This window comes from Lithobates pipiens, unplaced genomic scaffold, assembly GCF_037356315.1.
Source record: "Lithobates pipiens isolate NorthernLeopardFrog02 unplaced genomic scaffold, aLitPip1_a1.2 Scaffold_28, whole genome shotgun sequence".
Classification (NCBI taxonomy): Eukaryota; Metazoa; Chordata; class Amphibia; order Anura; family Ranidae; genus Lithobates; species Lithobates pipiens.
Genome location: NW_027507789.1, coordinates 65326364 through 65350698, shown reverse-complemented (window position 1 = coordinate 65350698; position 24335 = coordinate 65326364).

The following is a 24335-nucleotide window of genomic DNA, read 5'->3' as shown; positions in this document are numbered from 1 at the left end:
GGGTTGTAATTTGACTTATGCCCATAGCATGTGTGAGCAATATATCATTTAGTGACAACTTTGTGCAAAAAAAAAAAATTGAAATATTCCTGCAACTTGTGGCAAAATATAAAATATTTCATGGACTCAACATGCCTCTCAGTAAATAGCTTGGGGTGTCTACTTTACAAAATGGGGTCATTGGGGGGAGGGGGGTTTGTGCTATTTTGGCATTTTATGGCCTTCGAAACTGTGATAGGTAGTGAGGAGTGAAATCAAAAATTTGCACCCTTAGAAATCCTGAAGGCAGTGATTGGTTTTCGGGGTGCCGTACGCGGCTAGACTCCCAAAAAGTCCCACATATGTGGTATCCCCGTACTCAAGAGAAGCAGCAGAATATATTTTGGGGTGCAATTCCATATATAACTATGGCATGTGTGAGCAATATATCATTTAGTGACAACTTTTTGTAAACGTTTTTTTTTTTTTTTTGTGTCATTATTCAATCACTTGGGACAAAAAAAAAAATATTCAATGGGCTCAATATGCCCCTCAGCAATTTCCTTGGGGTGTCTACTTTCCAAAATGGGGTCATTTGGGGGGGTTTGTACTGCCCTGCCATTTTAGCACCTCAAGAAATGAGATAGGCAGTCGTAAATTAAAAGCTGTGTAAATTCCAGAAAATGTACTCTAGTTTGTAGACGCTATAACTTTTGCGCAAACCAATAAATATACGCTTATTGCCATTTTTTTTACTAAAGACATGTGGCTGAATAAATTTTGCCCTAAATGTATGACTAAAATTGAGTTTATTCGATTTTTCTTATAACAAAAAGTAGAAAATATATATTTTTCTCAAAATTTTCGGTCTTTTTCCATTTATGTCACAAAAAATAAAAATCGCAGAGACAATCAAATACCATCAAAAGAAAGCTCTATTTGTGGGAAGAAAAGGGCGCAAATTTCGTTTGGGTACAACATTGCATGACAGCGCAATTACCAGTTAAAGCAGTGCAGTGCGAAAATGTAAAAAGACCTCTGGTCCTTAGACTGAGGCCGCGTACACACGGGCGGACTGTTCGCCCAACTTTGTCCGCTGAACAGTGTTTGGGCGGACAGTCCGCTCGTGTGTGGGCTTTCAGCGGACAGTTTCAGCGGACAGTTTGACGAACAAGGTTTTTCGGAAATTCCGTAAAACTGTCCGCTGAAACCTTGTTTCAGCGAACAGTCCGCTCGTGTGTAGGCTTGTTCGTCAAACAAAGTTGCGCGCATGCTCAGAAAGGATTTTCACGCCGAAAGTTATAATGCAGTGTATAGGACGTCGTATTTTTCGTCCCGTCGTACGTGCCGTTCACGTCATCGCGCACGGTTTCAGCAAACTGTTCGTTCGTCGTGTGTGGCCATGTCCGTCCATGCTAATTTTGAGCGGACTGTTTGCCGAAACTGTTGGACGGACAAAGTTGGGCGAACAGTCCGCGCGTGTGTACGCGGCCTGACAATTGGTCCGGGGCTGAAGTGGTTAAAACACATAGTGCTGCAGCACCATGTGTTTTGGTGCATGCCAGTAATAATTAATGGCATTGTTGTAAATCTGCTTAATAGCAGTCTTTTTCTGCTAGTTGGGAAAGAGTGCAATTTTGCGCCCGTTCTAAACCTACACTAGTTTGAACCTAGCCTAAAAATCTGATAGGAGTTATAATCTTTTCCCATGCCCAGACCATCATGGACATGCTCCCAGCATGGGCTCACAGTACTCATGGACAACGTGGCAGTCAGGAACACCTACCACCATTGCCAAGAGAGAAGATGAAGAACCTCTGACATCAGTGGACAGCCTAGACTGCAGGATAAAGGTAATATAATTTTTTTTATTTTTTTTTAGTGATGGGGTAGGATACACTACAGGGAGGAAGCTTGGCAATAAAAAGGAGTTGGGCTTTAACATGTTAAAAACAGCACCCATGTAATTATGAATAGCTTTGTTTCCATTTTCCAATGTTTTAAAAACAATTATAACCAAATCTGCCTATTAAACATCTGTCAGATGTTTCAAAGAAAATTTTGATTGTCAGCTACTATAGCAAGGAATATTGTAGTTGCCCTATGACATGCTGTTTCCTGCACATCCTGTACACATTCATACATGCTGGCAGCTCTGCAAACATTCTGCAATCTAAAAAAACGAGAGAGGAAGTGAGTCACCCTCCTACACAAAGGACTTGTTTGCATGGTTTTTCTGTAGGGGCATCAAAAGTTTTCATGAATACCACAAGACCCGGTCCCGTGTACAGAACAGCTTACACTAGATTTCCCACAATGATGCCTGTGAATATTTTAAAACGCGTGACAAGCCAGTGCTAATGTAACAAAGAAAATAAATAGTGTGTGTGTGTGTGTGTATATACAGTGGTGTGAAAAAGTGTTTGCCCCCTTCCTCATTTCCTGTTCCTTTGCATGTTTGTCACACTTAAGTGTTTCGGAACATCAAACCAATTTAAACAATAGTCAAGGACAACACAAGTAAACACAAAATGCAATTTGTAAATGAAGGTGTTTATTATTAAAGGTGAAAAAAAATCCAAACCATCATGGCCCTGTGTGAAAAAGTGATTGCCCCCTAAACCTAATAACTGGTTGGGCCACCCTTAGCAGCAACAACTGCAACCAAGCGTTTGCGATAACGTGCAATGAGGCTTTTACAGCGTCCTGGAGGAATTTTGGCCCACTCATCTTTGCAGAATTGTCCTAATTCAGTTACATTAGAGGGTTTTCGAGCATGAACGGCCTTTTTAAGGTCATACCACAACATCTCAATAGGATTTAGGTCAGGACTTTGGCTAGGCCACTCCAAAGTCTTCATTTTGTTTTTCTTCAGCCATTCGGTGGTGGACTTGCTGGTGTGTTTAGGATCATTGTCCTGCTGCAGAACCCAAGTTGGTTTCAGCTTGAGTACACGAACAGATGGTCGGACATTCTCCTTCAGGATCTCTTGGTAGACAGCAGAATTCATAGTTCCTTTTATCACGGCAAGTCTTCCAGGTCCTGAAGCAGCAAAACAGCCCCAGACCATCACACTACCACCACCATATTTTACTGTTGGTATAATGTTCTTTTTATGAAATGCAGTGTTCCTTCTACGCCAGATATACTTGGACACACACCTTCCAAAGAGTTCCACTTTTGTCTCATCGCTCCACAGAATGTTGTCCCAAAAGTCTTGGGGATCATCAAGATGTGTTGTGGAGAAATTGAGACGAGCTTTGATGTTCTTTTTGCTCAGCAGTGGTTTTCTCCTTGGAACTCTGCCATGCAGGCCATTTTTGCCCAGTCTTTTCCTGATGGTGGAGGCATGAACGCTGATCTTAACTGAGGCAAGTGAGGCCTGCAGTTCCTTGGACGTTGTTGTGGGGTCTTTTGTGACCTCTTGGATGAGTCGTCGCTGCGCTCTTGGGGTAATTTTGGGCGGCCGGCCACTCCTGGGAAGGTTCACCACTGTTCCATGTCTTCGCCATTTGTGGATAATGGCTCTCACTGTGGTTCGCTGGATTCCCAAAGCTTTGGAAATGGCTTTATAACCCTTTCCAGACTGATAGATCTCAATTACTTTCTTTCCCAATTGTTCCTGAATTTCTTTGGGTCTCGGCATGATGTGTAGCTTTTAAGGATCTTCTGGTGGACCTTACTGTGTCAAGCAGCTCCTATTTAAGTGATGCCTTGATTGTGAACAGGTGTGGCAATAATCAGGCCTGGGTGTGGCTAGAGAAATTCAACTCAGGTGTGGACAACCACAGTTATAGTATGTTTTAACAAGGGGGGCAATCACTTTTTCACACAGGGCCATGATGGTTTGGATTTTTTTTCACCTTTAATAATAAACACCTTCATTTACAAATTGCATTTTGTGTTTACTTGTGTTGTCCTTGACTATTGTTTAAATTGGTTTGATGTTCCGAAACACTTAAGTGTGACAAACATGCAAAGGAACAGGAAATGAGGAAGGGGGCAAACACTTTTTCACACCACTGTATATATATATATATATATATATATATATAATGTATGTATATGTAGCACCCTGGAATTTAGGCAGGGTTGCTTCTCACAAATGTATTTGCCAGGAGTAGTTATCCTGGTTGATTGCTAGAGATCTATTGATTTCTCCCTAAGTTTGGCCTTGTTGCACTTTTCTCTTCTACCACTAGGTGGCTGGGTACTTGGTGGTACTTGATACAAGAAGGGCAATGCAAGGTCAGGTTATGGGTATATGGGGTATCTCAGCCAATGCGCAGGAGTTTTCTTGAATCCCTTGGCCTGCTGGGAGCGCCTATATATTTAGGTGGAGTCAGGTGATCTGTGTTCTGTGCCACCTGGATGGCTGTCTGAGTGGATGTGAGTTGTATTGCCCAGGCTGCTAGGCCGGAGATGGGGCCTACCCCAGGCACATGTCTAACAGGCTGTCTGAGGGCCTATCCAGAAGCAAAAGAGCAGCGCAGGGTTGGGACTGCGGCTTGCAGTCCAGCCAAAAGTGGAGGTTCTGTTGAATGGAGAACCTACCATGGCCGGAGGTAGAGGGGAAGCTGTCGTCAGTAAGGGCCTATTTGCCTTATTACCAGGGACCACAGTGAGTAACTGAAGCAAGTACCAGAGCAGTATTCCCACAAACCGGGGACGGTGAAGAATCGGGAAACTTCAGTGGGAATCAAGTCAGGGATCCAGGCAACGGAGGTGACGCTTGCAGTGCAGTCTTGTGTGTCAAGCCAGAGACCAAGCAGGCCAGCGGGGTTGAAGCGTGAGAGGTATCTTGAGTACCAAGCTAGGTACCCAGCAGAAAAGCGGGGGTGACGCTTGAGGAAGTTACACTGTTAAGATTGAAGGAGATCAAGAGATTCAGTGGCAGTGAATGAGCGGGTCTAGTGAGAGACCCGGAGCTCAGTGGGCTGAAGAACTATTATATTAAGCTTTGTGTTTGGAACTGTTAAAGACTGTTGCCATAGGAGATGGCATTCCTACACATGCAGATGTGGCGTCTTGCTGGATGCCTTTCCCTGCATGGCTGTCCTCCTATTGAAGTTTCGGAGTCTGCCAATTAATCTTGCAACTACTTGAGGGTGTCCTGGCCCTAACCCTCTCTCCCCCAAAAAAGTTTTGTTAAGAGAAATAAACTTTCTTTTGCATTCAAGAAGTGTCTGGCGCCCAATAACTTAACAACTATACACCCACCATGCTTTACAACCCACTACATACAGAAGGATGTCTGTTGTCCCTAGCCCTGGAGGTTCTCATTAGATCAAAGGAGGCCTAGGATCTTGCTACATATATATCATAATAAATCTCGAAGTGTATATTAATTGGTTTGTGCAAAAGTCATAGTGTCCACAAACTGTGTGTGTGTGTGTGTGTGTATATACACACACACACACACACACATACAGGTGCACCTCCTAAAATTAAAATTTCGGCAAAAAGTTAATTTATTTCAGTAATTTAATTCAAAATGTGAAACTTATATTTCTCTTTTGTTTATTGACGGACACAGCTCCTTTAATTCTTGACTAGACATGTGCATTTCGTTTCGTTCCGAATCGAAATTCGGACGAATTTTCATTATTCGGACATTCGGATGCATCCGAATTACCGAATTACAATGCTAACGAATTCAATGAAATTCAAATCAAATTCGAAAAATGACATTTTGCCACCTGACTTTGGGACCATGTATCTCGGGGCCACTTATAGCTAGGAACCCAAAATTTGGTATGCAAACACAGTAGAACTAGCACTACAACATCTCCAAAGTCGGGTCGCAAAAATGTCATTCTCTGCTGCAGAAAAGTGCTTGACATTTTGTGACCCAATTTTGGGGCCCTGTAACTCGGGGTCACTTGGAACTAATAACCCCATATTTGGAGATCTTTTAGTGCTAGTTCTACTGTGTTTGCATACCAAATTTGGGGATCCTAGCTATAAGTGGCCCCGAGATACGTGGCCCCAAAGTCGGGTTGCAAAATGTCATTCTCTTCTGCAGAAAAGTAATATAAATGAAATAAGATGTGTGTGTTTTTTTGCACTGGTGCACTGCAAGTATGAGAAGTTGATGTGACTGATGTATATAGGAAAGTAACTAACCATCTTCCAAAATTTCTAATTCAAATAGAAAAGATTAGAAAAAAATATAATTTAATAGAATAAAATGGAAAGAATATACAACCATCTTCTGAAATTCAAATTTCAAATAGAATAAATTTGGATTTCGAATAGTATGAATTCAATTTTTTTTAATTAATTAATTTTAAATTTGGACAGAAAAGATTATAATAAGATAGAAAATAGACTAGAAAAATGATAGAACAGAATAGAATATATTATATTTTATTCTGTTCTGTTCTATTGTTCTTCTAGTCTATTCTTTTATATTCTATTAAAATCTTTTCTATTAAAATCGAAATCATTATATACCAAATTCGAATTTTGGAAGATGGTGGTTTTATAATATATATAAAATATATATAATATAATTTCTTTCCGACATTTGAATTTTGTATAGAATGAATTCGAATTTGAATAGAAAAGATTAGAATGGAAATAGAGAATAGACTAGAAAAACAATAGAACAGAATAGAATATAGATACTATCTATTTCATTTTTAATTTCTTTTGCAGATTACTATTTGTTTCCATAAGATCTCCTGCAGACTATTAGCATCTATTTAAATTTTTTGCAGATCTCCTGCAGACTATTAGTATCTTTTGTTTTCTCACCAGATCTCCTGCAGACTATTAGCATCTATTTTTTTTAACAGATCTCCTGTAGACTATTAACAGCCATTTCACTTATTTTTTTTTTGCAGATCTCCTGCAGACTGTTAGAATCAATTTAATTTTTTTTGGAGATTACTATTTATTTCCATCAGATTTCCTGCAGTATAATAACATAAATTTCCTTTTTTGCAGATCTCCTGCAGACTATTAGCATCTATATCTAAAGGAAATGTCTGTTCTAATGCAAAATAAATAAATAAAATGAAATAGATGCTAATAGTCTGCAGGAGATCTGCAAAAAAATTAAATAGATGTTAATATACTGCAGGAGATCTGATGGAAATAAATAGTAATCTGCAAAAAAGAAAAATTTAATTTGATTCTAACAGTCTGCAGGAGGCTGTTAATAGTCTACATGAGATCTGCTAAAAAGAAATAGATGCTAATAGTCTGCAGGAGATCTGCAAAAAATGAAATAGATGCTAATAGTCTGCAGGAGATCTTATTAAAACAAATGGTAATCTGCAAAAAAATTTTTAATGAAATAGATAGTATCTATATTATATGCCGTTCTATTGTTCTAGTCTATTCTCTATTTCTATTCTAATCTTTTCTATTCAAATTCAAATTCATTCTATACGAAATTCAAATGTTGGAAATATATAATATATATAAAACCATCTTCCAAAATTCGAATTTAGTATATAATGATTTCGATTTTAATAGAAAAGATTTTAATAGAATATAAAAAAATAGACTATAAAAACAATAGAACAGAACAGAATAAAATATAATATATTCTATTCTGTTCTGTTTTATCGTTTTTCTAGTCTATTTTCTATTTTACTATAATCTTTTCTATCCAAATTTAAAATTAATTAATTTAAAAATTTGAATTCATACTATTCAAAATTCACATTTATTCTATTCAAATTTGAATTTCAGAAGATGGTTGTATATTCTTTCTATTTTATTCTATTAAATTATATTTTTTTTATATTCTGTTCTAATCTTTTCCATTTGAATTAGAAATTTTGGAAGATGGTTAGTTACTTATACTTACTTATATATATCTGTCACATCAACTTTTCATACTTGCAGTGTACCAGTGCAAAAAAAACACACACATCTTATTTCATTTATATTTATGGTATCAATGAAGTTGTCAGCATGCCTGATTGAAGAAGTGACAGATGTCGATCGCAAGGCAAGTGCATATGCTCTATGTCATTGTCAAAATCATTGACTTGCCAAAAGTTGTGTATTGTATTTGTCCACTTGCCACGTCACCTGCCACAAGTTGTGTATTGTCCACTTGCCACGTCACCTGCCACGTCACCTGCCACAAGTTGTGTATTGTCCACTTGCCACGACACCTGCCACGAGTGCCACGTGCCCTGCCACGAGTGCCACGTGGCCTGACACGAGTGCCACGTGACTGGCAACAAGTGCCATGTGACCAAGTTGTGGATTGTCCACTTGTCACATCACCTGCCACCAAGCGACCCCAGATATGGGCAATATGAAAGTACTTTTCTGCAGCAGAGAATGACATTTTGCGACCTGAATTTGGGGCCACATATCTCGGGGTCACTTATAGCTAGTTTTTGCTTGAAATATTTTCGAATGCGACCGATTTTTAGAATTCGGTAGAAAACTAAACGAAATACGAAAACAAATTTAACGAATTTAACGAATATAACTAAACGAAATTAATTAACGAATTAAAACAAAACAAAACGAAACTAATTTTTTCCTTTTGCACATGTCTATTCTTGACCTTAGGGTTATCACGCCACCTTCAGGAGAGGACTAGGTAGAACATTTAACACATGTAAAAACAGCACAACTGCACAGCACAGCCCAGGGGGTGGTCCCGCTGGCTATAACCCCTCACCCTGCTTCCTGTAGCTCAGTTTTTTTTTCTGCCTAGTGTAGAAGGACCTGACTCCCCGAGGGAACCATTGGTCCTGGGATTTACTTTTTTTTTTCTACAAATTTTTTGATCTACTATCAACACCCGGCTGGGTGACAGGCTGGATAATATAGATCCTTGTAGTCTCCCCAGCCTGGCCATTGAGCATGAGCAGACCTTAGCTATGCGCTGGGTCAGCCACGACATGCCCCTTCTGCTCCAGGGGCAGCCGGCGAGCTATATGCTCCAGGGCACACATGGCCGGGCTACTGCTGTCCATGTCTCCGCGTGCCGTGGCCAGCAGCCACCCCGTAATGCTCGGGTGATGGGTCTGTGGTGGAATGCCGCCAGCAATCCCGTCAGGAAGGGTAAGTACAGCTCTCGCTGCCTCGGCAGGATTGAGCAGCTGGGCATTCCCTGGGAGGTCGACTAGAGGGTCTCTCACTCTTCCTTTCCTCTCTCCCTATCCCTCATTCCCTCCTCCCCCTGCTGGAGCCGCTGTGTGACTGGGCATGAGATGCGGTGTATGTACCTAGGCCGGGGGTCCTCTGGGGGGGCTCCGAGCTTTGGCAGGGCTGTGCTGACTGTTAGGGTCCGTTTTTACTTTTCTGCCCCTTTTTTCTGTGCTGTGAGGTGCCTGAGTAAATTTACCTCAAGAGAGGCTGCTGCGCGGGCCGTGGCCATTTTCCTGTAGTCTTATGCAGTGTATGGGCTGTTAGCCATTTTCTAGAAGGTTTGGCAGCCATTTTCTTGGTGACTTTTGTATAAGGATGGCTTGCGGCCATTTTCTTGTAGCATTAGCGTGTTTTTACCTCTAGTGCTGGGTAACCTCAGAACAGCATGGTTTTCACTCTAAGTACTTTGTGACTGAAGCAGGGCAGAGCGGTCAGTGGCAGCACAGTGCAGCACTTGGTCAGGGTGGTGAGTCCTGCGGAGAGGCCCCTTAATCTGTGACCAGTTAGGAGGGTGGGATTTGTGTACCTTGCTTTAAATCCCTAAGTTGTGACAGGCGAGTGAGGGTCAGCATGGCGTCAGAAGCTGGCGTTCTTCCCTAGACATCCCTGCTATTGCAACTGGCTCACCTGCAAAAAATGCAATGCCTATGGGCGCTTTGTTGGCAGTCTTGGAGACCTTTGTTGCCAGGGTGGAAGTGGCGTGCGGGCGCAAGGGGGGTAAAAATGCCCCCTGCCCCCCCTGTCTTCTGGGGAGAGCTCTGATTCAGACTCGGGTCCTGCGGTGACTGGCGGCCCCTGTTCTGACATGTCAGAGGATGCAGACCAGGACCGCTCGGACAGTGAGAATGACTCTGTGTCCCGGTTAGCACAGGAAAAAGCGCTAGTAGCAGCACTTATCACTGCGGTGCGGGATACCCTGAAAATACAGGATGCAGCAGGAACCTCTGCTGAGGTGGTGGTCCCTTTTGGTACCCGCAAACCGGCCCACACGCCTAAGGTGTTTCTGTATTTGACTTATTTTGATAAGTTCATCTACAAGGAATGGGGAAGTCTGCAGCAGGCCTTTTCGGTCCCAAGAAGAATGGTGGTGCGTTACCCCTTTGAGGAGAGCCTCCTAAAAAAATTGACATCTCCTCCGGTAATTGACCCCCCGGTATCCAGGTCACGGCCTTGGTGTCGCAGATGCTTACTGAATGGGCAAAGTTATTGCACCGTGAATTGGAGACACAACAGTCTGCCCCGGTCTGCGTAGAACAGGCAGGCCAGTTGGTGCATGGCCTTAAGTATGTCTGTGATGCGGCCCTGGATACGGTCCCCCTGCTCTCTAGAGCATCAGTATCAGCAGTGGTGCTACAGCACCTGATTTGGCTAAAAATGCTGGTCTGCGGACCAGGCATCTAAAAAAGCACTGGCAGATTTGCCCTTCCAAGGTGAGAGGCTTTTTGGAGCTTCCCTGGATGACATTATTAAAAATATTACCGGTGGGAAGAGAACATTTCTCCCACAGTCCAGGAAGGGTAAGGAGCCACGCCGTAGGCAAGGGCCCTCTTTTTCCGCTCAGAAACGCATTTTTCACCCCCGCTCGGGTCGGCAGGTAAGTGTTCCCAGTCTGACAAGGCACCTGCTGAAGGACAAAAGTGTCCCTGGTTTCGCAAGTCTGTGAACAAAAATATTACCGCATAAAAATTTGCCCCCGCCTAACTCTCGGGTGGGGGGGTCACCTTCGGGAGTTTGTAGCTCGGTGGACCTCTCTACTGTCCGACCAGCAGTGTTGGTCATCTTACTTTAAAAAAGTAATTAGTTAAGATACAAATTACTTCTCCCAAAAGGTAATTGCGTTAGAAACTTGGTTACTACATTGGAAAAGTAATTAGTTACTCAAAGTAACTGTGACAGGGGTGGCAGCGGTGGTACTTGAGGGGGTGGCAGTGGTGGTACTTGGGGGGGGGGTGGCAGCGGTGGTGGTGCCATCCTCTCGAAGCAGAGGTGGTGGAGGACTTGGGGTGGATCAATTGCACTGCAAATCGAATCGTCAGACAGTCATTTACTTGAATGCCTCCAGGGATGCCTTTCCTCATGGGGAGAGAGAGAGACCCTCCCCTTCACTCGATTTGTGTCAGCTGACTTCATTTTTCAGTGTCCGCCCCGCCTCCCTACATTCTCTCTCTCTGGATAGGCGAGGCGGGATGGGGCGGTCCAGACAGTCTATCTGAGTCTCAGCCTCTTCTCAGCTCAGCAGGCGAAAGCCCCCCTCCCCGCGGCGGAGCGAACGGCCAGGCAGTACAGCCACAGCGGGCCTCCCGGGTGATAGATGTAATTGCGGTAACGCCGCCCAAGTAATGGGAACTGAGTTGTCATGAGGGGAAGAGTAATCAGTTCGATTACGTGTTACCCTCTAAAGAAACTGTGTTAAGTAACTCCAATTATTTTAACTGAGTTACTTACATCACTGCCGACCAGTGGGTCTGCAAACTGGTTTAATCGGGATACAAGATAGAGTTTCTTTCTTGTCCAGCAAACAGATTTTTTCCCTCCAACCTACCTCTACTTCCAGCTCGTTGGGAAGCCCTGTTCGGGGCAGTACAGGACCTGCTACTATGATCCAGGACTTGCATGTACCCATATGCCTCAGGCATCAGAGGTTTCTGCGATTTGCAGTCAAGGAAGAGCACTACCAGTTTGTGGCTCTCCTTTTTGGCCTGGCGTCAGCACCCCGAGTCTTTACCAAAGTGTTAGCTCCAATTCTGGCACGGTTAAGGCAATGTGGGATCGCAATCGTGGGTTACCTAGACGACCTCCTTCTGAGAGCAGCTTCCGCCTTAGAATTAAGGTCCCATTCACACATGAGCATAGCTTTTTCAGGCAGAAAATCGCGTGATTGTGCAGGGTTTTTTACAGCGACTGTCCGTTTTTTTTGCCGCGTTTTGTGCAGGGCAAAAGGTCACCAATGTAAAAAGAAGAAAAAACTTCCAAATCTGACAGATTCGAGCAATAAAAAAAGGTCCAGAACTTGTTTGGGCTTCAGGCGTTCAGCTTTAGGCGACTTGGAGTGGAGATGTGAACCATCTCCATTGAGATTTTTTCCCCTCCAGCATTTTGTAGCTTCAGGCTTCAAGCTACAAAATGCTCACGTGTGAATGGGGCCTGAGGGAGGATCTAGCAATCACCATGCTGACTCTCCAGGAGTTTGGTTGGGTGCTGAACCTAAAAAAGTCGGTCTTAGTGCCGACTCAACGCCTGGAGTACCTGGGCTTGCTGTTTGACTCCTCAGAAGTGAGAGTTTTTCTCCCTTCAGACAAGCTGCAGACTCTTCAAGCTGTGGTGAAGTTGTTGATGAACCACAGGTGGTCGTCGCTGTGCTTCTGCATGCGCGTTCTGGGCCTCGTGGTAGCCACTTTCAAGGCGGTACCATACGCTCAATTTCACACTTGAGTCTTGCAGAAGGAGATTTTGGCAAAATGGAACAAATTTCCATTATCCCTGGATTGTCAAATTCGCGTGAGCCAGTTAGTCAGGGATTCCCTTCTCTGGAGGATGAGGTCTCTGCCATTTCGGTCTGGGAGATCTTTCCTTCCTCTCTATTGGACGGTGATCACAATGGAAGCCAGCCTGACTGGTTGGGGGGGGGGGGGGGTGGTGGGAGTACAGTCCGCCCAGGGCCTTTGGTTGTGGGAAGAATCCCAACTGCTGATCAATGTGCTCGAGCTTCGAGCGGCCAGGCTTTGCCTCTCCACATGGTCAATGAGGCTACAAGGGCGTCTGATCAGGATCCAGTCGGGCAATGCCATGGCGGTGGCATACATCAACCATCAAGGAGGAACTAGGAGCTCAGCTGCAGCATGGGAGGTCGCTCATATCCTCCATTGGGCAGAGCGACACGTGCTGGCCCTGTCGGCCATATACATCCTGGGTGTAGAAAACTGGCAGGTGGACTACCTAAGTCGTCAGATGCTGGACCCAGGGGAATGGTCGTTGCATCCGGAGGTATTCAGGCTCCTTTGCCTAAGGTGGGCCACACCAGATGTGGACCTCTCGGCTCAATGGGAAGGTGGTTTGTGTCCAGAACAAGAGACCCCTGGGCGGACACGTCAGATGCATTGGTGGCTCCATGGGGGCATTATCGGCTGATTTATGCCTTCCCCCCACTCAAACTTCTACCACATCTGCTGCGCAGAGTGGAGGCCGAGGGGATTCCAGTAATTCTGATTACTCCAGATTGGCCTTGGCGTCCTTGGTATGCCGACCTAGTACGACTGGTGAAGGATGTTCCGTGGCGGCTACCGCTGCGAGAGGACCTTCTATCGCAAGGTCCGATACTTCATCCTGCTTTACCATCGCTGGTTTTAACAGCATTGCTGTTGAAAACCAGGTGCTAAAGGACCAATGTCTGGCAGACTCTGTAATTTCCACTATGCTGAGGGCACGGAAGTCTTCTCTGAAGATTTACCATCGTACATGGAAGGCTTACATCTCCATGTGTGAGGAGATGGGGTGGCATCCGCACACTTATTCAGTTTCCAGGATCCTGCTGTTTTTGCAGCGAGCAGTGGATCAGAAACTTCCCTTAAGCACCATCAAGGGACAGATATCAGCCTTGGCTGTCTTTTTCCAACGCCCCTTGGCAACTCACTCATCGGTGAGTACCTTTTTGCAAGGGGTTAGACACATAGTCCCTCCCGGTTCGACCACGCTACCTCCGTGGGATCTGAATCTGGTGCTATCGGCGCTTCAGAAACCGCCTTTTGAGAACATTAGGGAGATTCCTTGTTAACTCTTTCTCAGAAAGTAGTCTCTCTAGTGGCTATTACATCTGCCAGGAGGGTTTCTAAGTTGGCAACCTTGTCATGTAAGTCTCCCTACCTGGTCATCCACAAGAATAAGGCAGTACTACGTCCGCAGCCCTCTTTCCTTCCAAAGGTGGTTTTGGCATACCATCTAAATGAGGACATCGTGTTACCATCCTTATGTCCTAAGCCGACACACTCCAAAGAGGTTGCCTTACATTCCCTGGACGTGATCCAGGCTTTATGGGTGTATCGGTCTGCTATGGCTCCCTCCCGGAAGTCAGACTCTCTGTTTGTCTCGGTGACTGGCTCGAAAAAATGTCTGACGGTCTCGTCATCCACCATTTCTTGGTAGATCAGACAGATCGTGGTTCAGGCCTATGCCTTAAAGGGGCGGGTGCCCCCTTTTCCTGCTCCTTCCACCAGAGCAGTTAAGACCTCCTGGGCTTTCCGACATCAAGCGTCTGTCTCCCAGGTGTGTAAGGCAGTGACTAGGTCATCCGTTGACGTAAGCGCGTCTTCGGAAGCTTGCTTTGCTGCAATGTTTTGCAGACGGCTGTGTAAGATTGCAATTACACTTTCTTTAAGTTACAAGTTTGTTGTAAACGCACCTTTTGATGCACCAGTTGGCCGCTGGTTTTGGTGGCGGCCGTTTAAGATGGCGACTCCTCTGTTGAGGTGTTCCTTTTGTTGTGGGTGAAGTTATGTGTTGCTGTTTCCACCTCTCATTTTTCATTAATTGACACTGCTTGGGGACATCCCTACGGTCAAGAATTAAAGGAGCTGTGTCCGTCAATGAACAAAAAAGGAAAATGTGATTTTTGTACTCACCGTAAAATCCTTTTCTCTGAAGTTCATTGACTGACACAGCACCCACCCCTCCTATTTGTTTGTAATGCTTTTTAATGAACTGAGCTGCAGGAAGCAGGATGAGGGGTTATAGCCAGAGGGACCGCCCCCTGGGCGGTGCTGTGCAGTCTTGCTGTTTTTACATGTGTTACATGTTCTGCCTAGTCCTCTCCTGAAGGTGGCGTGATAACCCTATGGTCAAGAATTAAAGGAGCTGTGTCCGTCAATGAACTTCAGAGAAAGGGATTTTACGGTGAGTACAAAAATCCCATTTTTATATAGATGTGTTACACACAGAGTGATATATTTCAAGTATTTTAATTTTCATGATTATGGCTTACAGCTAGTGAAAATTACAAATTCTATATCTCAGAAAATTTGAATATTACATAAGACCAATAAAAAAAATAAAGATTTTTAATACAGAAATGGTTTACCGAAGAGTATGGGCATGTACAATATAGTATGCACTCAATACTTGGTTGGGGCTCCTATTGCATGAATTGCTGCATTAATGCGGCGTGGCATGGAGGCGATTAGCCTGAGGTGTTATGGAATCCCAGATTTCTTTAATAGTGTCTTTCAGCTCATCTGCATTGTTGGTCTAGTGTGTCATCTTGCTCTTGACAATACCCCACATATTCTCTATGGGGTTTAAGTCAGGCAAGTTTGCTGGCCAATCAAGCACAGTGATACCATGATCATTAAATCAGGTATTGGTACTTTTGGCAGTGTGGGCAGGTGCCAAGTCCTGCTGGAAAATGAAATCAGCATCTATGTAAATCTCATCCTCACCCAAAGTCATCCTCATCCATTTTCACAATGCAACTCAATCATCTTCACCCCCACCCAGCATCTACTCCGTCCCTCCAATCTCCACAATGCATCACCACCCACACCCAGTACCACCCATCCCTCCAATCTGCACAATGCATCGCCACCCACACCCAGCACCATCCATCCCTCCTGTCTCTAAAGGTTTAAGCGTGTTAAAATAAAAGTGGGTGCACGAAGGACTTGGTGGGATAGCCTGTGGGTGAATTTGATGGGATGACCAGTGGCCCCGGAGAATGTTGGGGGTTGGGGCCCAGGCCTAAAGCTGTGTAAGGGGCCCCAAAATTTCTGATGGCTGCCCTGAGCATGTACATAGCAACAAATACACCCCAAAACACATTCTGCTACTCCTGAGTATGGCGATACCACATGCGTGAGACTTTTACACAGCATGGCTACATACGGAGGCCCAACAAGGGACTACATACAAGATTTTAGTAATGAAAACAGTATCATTAGCCGTAATCAGCATGGATTCATGAAGAATTGTTCTTGTCAAACCAATCTATTAATTATCCTTCTATGAGGAGGTGAGCTGCCATCTACATAAAGGAAGGCCCATAGACATGGAATATCTGGATTTTGCAAAAGCATTTGACACAGTTCCCCATAAACGTTTACTGTACAAAGTAAGGTCCGTTGGCATGGACTATAGGGTGAGTACATGGATTGAAAACTACAAGGATGAGTTCAAAGGGTGGTGATAAATGGGGAATACTCGGAATGGTCAGGGGTGGAAAGTGGGAACCCCCAGGGTTCTGTGCTGGGATCAATCCTATTTAATTTATTCATAAATGACCTGGAGGATAGGGTAAACAGCTCAATCTCTGTATTTGCGTACAAAACTAAGCTAAGCAGAGCAATAATTTCTCCGCAGGATGTGGAAACCTTGCAAGAAGATCTGAACAAATTAATGGGGTGGGTAACTACATAGCAAATGAGGTTTAATGTCGAAAAAAGTAAAATAATTAATTTGGGTGGCAAAAATATGAATGCAATCTAATCTACTCACTGGGGGGAGAACCTCTGGGGGAATCTAGGATGGAAAAGGACCTGGGGGCCTAGTAGATGATAGGTTCAGCAATGGCATGCAAGCTGCTACTAACAAAGTAAACAGAATATTGGCATGCATTAAAAAGGGGATTAACTCCAGAGATAAAACGATAATTCTCCCACTCTACAAGAATCTGGTCCAGCCTCACCTGGAATATGCTGTCCAGTTCTGGGCACCAGTCCTCAGGAAGGATGTACTGGAAATGGAGTGGGTACAAGGAAGGGCAACAAAGTTAATAAGGGGTCTGGAACAGGGGCATTGTGGGCACAGGGGCACCACCTCCCTATCTATGCGCCCGGCCCCTTTTAGGAAGCCGGAAACATGGATTCCTATGGCAACATGGGCGGGGATGTTTTTTAGCACCTGATTAGAGCCTAAGGCTCTAATAAGTTTAAAAAAAGGATGGGCTTGGGGCGCAGAGAGTGCGCCCTGATCCCACCCTGTTGTGTAACCATAGCGAATTCATTTTCGCTAATTTTACACCACAGTGCCTCCCCGGCAATCATGAGGCAGGTCAGTGAGACCGGTTTCCCGATTGGCCAAAGTGCATCCCCAGTGCTTTGGGCGGAAGAGACACACTCACAGGGGAGGAAGCTGAAGGATCTGACTCCTCCACTGCCACCACTGATGCAGTAGGAGAGAACGAGGATCCAACAGCCCAGAATGGAGGAGGAGACGCACGTGATTGCAAGAGCTGTCGCCTGCCCACCCCCCAGCTCGCTGCCATCACCCGGGTGGGGTAAGTGCCGGTCTGATCTCAAGCGAGGGGGTCACAGTGGCTGCATATGTTTGGCACAGGTTCCCCCACCCCCTGCTACGGGGAAGCCATAGGGATGTCCCTGTGCATCAGAGGAGGGTGGGGTCACCAGGTGACGTCACCGTCACCTCAGTTATAAATGAAGTGAAGACGCATCATATGGCGGGGAGCCTCCCATGGAGGTGGGTCGTTCACTTTTTTTTTTTTTTCAGTCTGTCGGCAGAGCAAGAGAAAGAAGAGGACTTTGTGGGACAGTTTTATTTTTTAATTTTTTAATAAAGGACTTGTCCCCAAGCTCTCTTGCCCCCCCCCCTTTTCTTGTGGCCTGCCAGGTTGCGTGCTCGGATAAGCATCTGGTATGGTTTTTTTAATTTTGGCGCAGGGTTCCCCTTAAAATCTATACCAGACCTGAAGGGTCTGATATGGATTTTGAGGGGGACCACCACGCTTTTTTGTTTCTTTAATTATGGTTCGGGGTTCCCCTTAATATTCACACAGACCCAAAGGGAATGGTAATGGACTGTGGGGGAATACCATGCCATTTTTCTCAATGAATTTTATGTGTATTTTCAGGACCGACAATTCATTATAGTCGTGAGTACTTTTAAAGTACTTTTTTTCCTTTAGAAATGTAATTTTATGCAGGGACTGTTGTAAACACGGGAAACATGCGCCACTTTACAGGCATACTATAGACACCCAGGTACGAAATGTAAAGGAATATTTCACTTTTGAAGGGTTCACTTTTATTGTTTCACTAAGCAAACAGCCATTTAAACTTTTTTTTGCATTGATACAAACACTTTTTATGACAATAACTTGCATATAATGCTGCGTACACACGACAGGACTTAAGTCCGGCAGACTTTCGACGGAGTTCTGACGGAGTTCTGACAGAGTTCTGACGGACTTTCCGAATGAACGGACTTGGCCACACACAATCACACCAAAGTCCGACGGATTCGAACGTGATGACGTATGACTGGACTAGAATAACGAAGTTCATAGCCAGTAGCCAATAGCTGCCCTAGCGTCGGTTTTAGTCCGTCAGACTAGCACACACACGAGCGGATTTCTGGGTCCGGCAGAGTTCTGTGGGAAAAATTTTAAACATGTTCCATTTCTAAAGTCTGTCAGACTTTTGCAAATCAAAAGTCCGCTGCAGCCCACACACGTTCGAATAGTCTGCCGGAACCATTCTGTCAGACTTTTGATGTTGAAAAGTCTGGTCGTGTGTACGGGGCATAAGCCTTTAAAATTAGTACTTTTGATTTTTCATGTTCATGTCCCATAGACTTTAATGGTGTTCGCATGTTCAAACAAATTTTTTGCCTGTTCGCATGTTCTGCTGCGAACTGAACAGGGGTGTGTTCGGCTCATTCCTAATTGAAATTACATGCCACAGTTAAACAGGGGCAGAAAAATTGGGTCTTAGGCAGTGGTGGTGGTGCCACAACACTGTAACCCCTCACAGATTCTGTTGAGCACAGGAACGAGCCCTGCAGTAAAATATTAGAGCAAATATTGTAATTACATGCCCCTGTTAAACAGGGGCAGAAAAATTGGGCCTTAGGCACTGGTGGTGGTGCCACAATACTGCAATTGTACTGTTGTAATTAAAAAGGGGCAGAAAAATTGGGCCTTTGGCACTGGTGGTGGTGCCCTGAAACAAAAATGTTCTCAGAAGCTATCAACATGAACATTGAATAGGAATAGTATAGTCACTCAGCATAGGCAGCATTCAAGGAATCTCACATTCATAGAAAAATTAATCGGTTACATCAGCATCAGGTGCTTGGTAACGAATGATCCAAGACTGATTCATTTTTATGAAGGTGAGCCGATCAACTGAGTCTTTGGACAGGCACACTCTGTGATTGGTTACAAAGCCTCAGGCAGCACTGAATATGTGTTTAGAAAGAACTCTAGATGCAGGACAGGCCAGTAGCACAACTGCATATTGTGCAAGCTCTGGCCAGTGATCCATCCTCAAGACCCAGTAACCCAGTGGATGCTCTGTTGGAAAGATCTCCAAGTCTGATCTTGCCCCTAGGTATGGTTGCTGGAACCGATCAGACCTTGGGGCTGTGGACTAAAGAATTGTCTGAACACATCGGCCAAATGGCCACCTTCTTCACCGCTCCTTCTATGACTGAGCAAAGCCTCAGCAACATGTTGTCCAGGAGGACCAAGGAACTGCAACCTCCCAGGCTCTGGAAGCGCATTACACAAACCTTTCTGCAAGGCCTCCCAAAGATGTTTCATCCTCTGCGAAGGCTGGATAAGTTCCGCAACCTTACCCTTGTAATGCAGATCAAGAAGGGTTGCCAGCCAGTAATGATCCCTCTCCTTGATACCACAAATCCGAGGGTCCTTTTACAGGCTTTGCAGGATCAGGGAGGCCATGCAGCAAAGGTTTTCTGAGGTTCGATTTGGAGTCCTCTGGATCACTAAGGATGACATGATCCACAGCCGCCACCTCCCAGCCACGTACAAGTCCATGGGTTTCTGGGGACTGAAAACGATCCCTTGAAGATTGATGCTGAGTGCTAGGCTCCACCTCCATGCTGACACAATCCTCATCTTCCTCTGTGATCGGCCGCAGGAATACTCTCTGGATAAAGGGGGCTTTGAGAGGTAAGGAAGTTCTCCTCTTGCTCCCACTGTTCTGCCTCAAGTGCTCTGTCCATTATTCCACAAAGTGTGTGCTCCAACAGGATGACAAGAGGGACAGTATCACTGATGCATGCACTCACTGCTCACCATTCCTGTGGCCTCCTCAAATGGTGACAGGACAGTGCATGCATCCTTGATTAGTAGCCACTGGCGTGGAAAAAAAAAGCTGCATGTGTAGCCGCTGCAGCATTGCCAATGAGTTGCACCTGGTAGGCATGTCACAAATGAGGCGGTTCTTGGGCAGGTTGCATTCCTTTTGAAGATCAGCCAGCTGAGTACTGGCATTATATGACCGGCAGAAATGCCCACAGACATTCCTGGCCTGATTCAGGAGATCCTGTAAGCCCAGCTACCTGCACAAGAACCCCTGCACCACCAAATTAAGGATGTGAGCGTAACAGGGAACATGGATCAATTGTCCCTGTTGGAGGGCAGAGGGGAGGTTGGTGCCATTGTTGCAAACCACTGTGGCATCAACTACCTCTGAGTATGCCTCTGCAGAGCTGACAATCTCTGCCCCAGTGTGGCTCCTGTCCCCTAAGCAGACCAACTCAAGCACCGCATGGCATCTTTTTGCTTGAGTGCTTGCGTAGTCCCTTGAACACCTACGGAGCACCACTGGTTCCGAGGACAAATCTGCAGAGGAAGAGGGTATAGAGGAAGAAGAAGAAGAGGGGGGAGGAGAGAGGTGTAGCATTTTAGATGGTGTGGTGGTGGAACAAGCTCCAACAATACTGTACTCTGTCTTGCATCCTTCCCAGCTACCAGCAGACTTACCCAGTGCACCTGTCCATGCCTGCTGTCAGTGGTAATATGCACCTTACCACTGGCCGCCCTGTCCAATGAGGCCAACACTTTGCCTTCCACATGCAGGTAGGGAGCCAAAATGGCCTTCCATGAAAAGAAATGGCGTTTGGGAACCTGCCACTGAGGTACCGCACATTCCACAAATTCCCGAAAGAGTCAGAGTCTACCAGCTGAAAAGGCAGCATTTGTAGTGCTAGAAATTTAGCCAAACTAGCATTCAACCACTGAGCATGTAGAAGGCTGGGACCAAATTTCTTTAAACAGTTTAGCAACTAGGGTAGGGAAATTTGCCTGCTACAATCGTATGTTGGTGTAGCAATAGCAGATTTCCCGCAAGCACACCTAATTCTACACCTTCATTCCTCTCAGTGCAGGTTTCTGAGAGGACTGAAGGTATAGTGGGGTTGGAGATCCCAGCTGATGAGGAGCAAGGAGAGGTCTGCCTTGTTCTTTGGTGTGGGTATTTTAAGTACTGTTGCCAATGGACTGTATGGGAGGTCATCTTATGTCTGGTCAAGCATGTGGAGCAACGAGCACCGGGTCCTGGCACAATGCCGTCTTAAGCTTCTGAAAAGCTTTTTCGGCATCGTCATTCCACTTTACCATCACCGACTTTCTGCCTTTGGTCAGGTCAGTCAATGGGGCAGCAATGGTGGCAAAGTTGGGGATAAACCTCCGGTAGTAGCCAACTATGCCCAAAAACGCACTGACCTGCTTCTTGGTTAGGGGACGGGGCCAGTCCTGTATGGCTTTTTCTTTACTCATTTGGGGCTTCACCAGCCCTCTACCCACAATGTACCCTAGGTACTTGGCTTCCTCCACCCCAATTGCAAATTTTTCTGGATTGATGGTGAATCCTGCTCTTCTCAAGGAGTCTACGACTGCCTGAACTCGGGGAAGATGGGACTCCCAATCAGGGCTGGAGATGACTATGTCATCCAAATAAACAGAAGCGTACCGATGATGTGGACGCAAAGTTTTGTCCATGGCCCTTTGGAACGTAGCGGGGGCAGAGTGTAAACCAAATGGCATTCTTTTGTATTGGAAGTGGCCTTCCAGGGTAGAGAAGGCCATTTTCTCCCTAGCTTCCTTGGTCAGGGGAATCTGCCAGTACCCTTTTGTGAGGTCCAGCGTGGTAATATACCTGGCAGGACCCAACCTCTCAATTAGCTCATCTACCCGTGGCATGGGATGAGATCAAACTTGAGATTTCATTAAGTTTTCTAAAGTTATTGCAGAAGCAAAGAGTGCCATTGGGTTTGGGTACCAACACGATTGGACTTGACCACTCGCTCTGCGACTCCTCGATGACATCAAGCTCAAGCATTCTTTTGACCTCTTCGGACACTGCCACTCTATGAGCTTCTGGGATACGGTAAGGCTTTAACCAAAATGTTACATTGGGTTCAGTTACGATGTCATGCTCGATGACATTGAGTCCCGGAAACCCTGAAAACATGTCCCTATTTCTTTGAAGGAACTCTTTTGCTTGCTGGGTTTGGGGCCTAGTTAAGGTAGCAGCCACCTGCACCAGGTCGATCCCTGCATGGTCTCCTGTCTGTACCGCTAGCACCGCGGATACCTGTTCTCTGTCTCTCCAGGGTTTCAACAAATTCACGTGATAGATCTGGTATGGTTTTCTTTTCCCTGGCTGGTGTACCTTGTAGTTTACCTCCCCCACTTTTTCTACTACCTCAAACGGACCTTGCCACTTGGCCAAGAACTTGCTCTCCACTGTGGGCATTAGGACAGCCACCCGGTCTCCTACTTGAAATTGTCTGACTTTCGCAGATCGGTTATACACCCTTCTTTGGGCATCCTGAGCCTTCTGCATGTGCTCCCTCACCAGCGGCATCACCTTAGCCACCCTCTCTCACATTTAAGAGATATGCTCTACCATGGTTTTGAGTGGTGAGGACTCACTTTCCCACGTTTCCTTTACCAGATCAAGCAACCCCCGGGGCCATCGCCCATACACTAGCTCAAATGGTGAGAAGCCCGTGGACGCTATTGGAACTTCGCGGATAGCAAACAAGAGGGCAAAGAGTAACATATCCCAATCCTTCCCGTCTTTCTGGACCACTCTTTTTTTAGCATGGACTTTACAGTTTTATTAAACCTCTCAACTAGGCCATCGGTCTGCGGGTGATAGACGGACGTCCACAACTGCTTAATCTGAAACAGTTTTTACAAGTCCGCCATCACCATGGTCCGTTAATATCTCTTTGGGAAATCCAGTTCGTGAAAACATTTGAAATAGTTCCCGGGCAATGGCTTTAGAGGAAGTTTTCCCCAAAGGAACTGCTTCTGGATACCTGGTTGCATAGTCTAGGATGACTAATATATATTGGTGCCCCCTTGCCGACTTTACCAGGGGTCCCACGAGATCCATAGCGATCCGCTTGAATGGAACCTCAATAATTGGCAAGAGTACCAGAGGGCTTCTATAGTGGGGCACTGGGGCAGTTAACTGGCAAACGGGACAAGATGCACAATATCTTTTAACCTCAACCTTCACCCCTGGCCAGTAAAACCAGTCAGTTATCCTGGCCTCTGTTTTCTCTGCCCCCAAGTGTCCTCCCAGTGAGTCGTTGTGGGATAGATCAAGTAGCATCCACTGATACGGTTGGGGAACCGGCAACTGCTCTATAGTTTCTCCATGGCTTTCAGCCACTCGATAAAGCAAGTCCCCCTGCAACGCAAAATGAGGAAACCTCTGATCTGCCCATGGCATTTGTAAGACCCCATCCACAACAGAAACCTGCTCTCAGGCATTGACCAAGGTAGGATCCCGCAACTGGGCGGTGCCAAACGCACCCCTGGGTACATCCAGGTCTGGGTGCTCTGGCCTTGAGGATGTTTCCCCTTCACCCTCCTCAACTGGAAACTGCATCGGGGAGAGCTCTTCGTCATCCTCCCACAGCATAACCTGTAACAGGAAGACTCCCCCCCCCCCCCCCTCAGAGGCTAACTCGGTTTTGAAACCTGAAACAGACTCATCCTTTAACTTAACATTCTCTGCAATATCATTGTCAGTAACCGGTATCTACGTATTAGTGGGGTGTATTGTGGGGGTTTCAGGCCTAGGTCCCTCAGACTCTGTCTGTTCCAGGTCCAGTGTCCCCAGTTCTCCTGGCTGTCCTGGTAGCCCTATCTGTACCTGGCTCCACAGTTCGAAAAATAGTGGATAGTCCCGTCCCACTATAATGTCATGTATTAAGCTTCTCACTACCCTGACCTCTTGTGTCACTGAAGTATGGCCATAGGACACAGTCACCGAAACCAAGTGGTACTCTTTGGTGTCCCCATGGATGCACACTACACATAGGGTTTTTCTTACAGGGCCAAGTCTCCCAATCACCCTGGCATGTACAAGTGTTACCATGCTACCAGAGTCCAGTAGCGCCCTGGCAGGAAGGTGGTTCACCCACACTTCACACTCGAACTGTCCTGCAATTTGATCCAG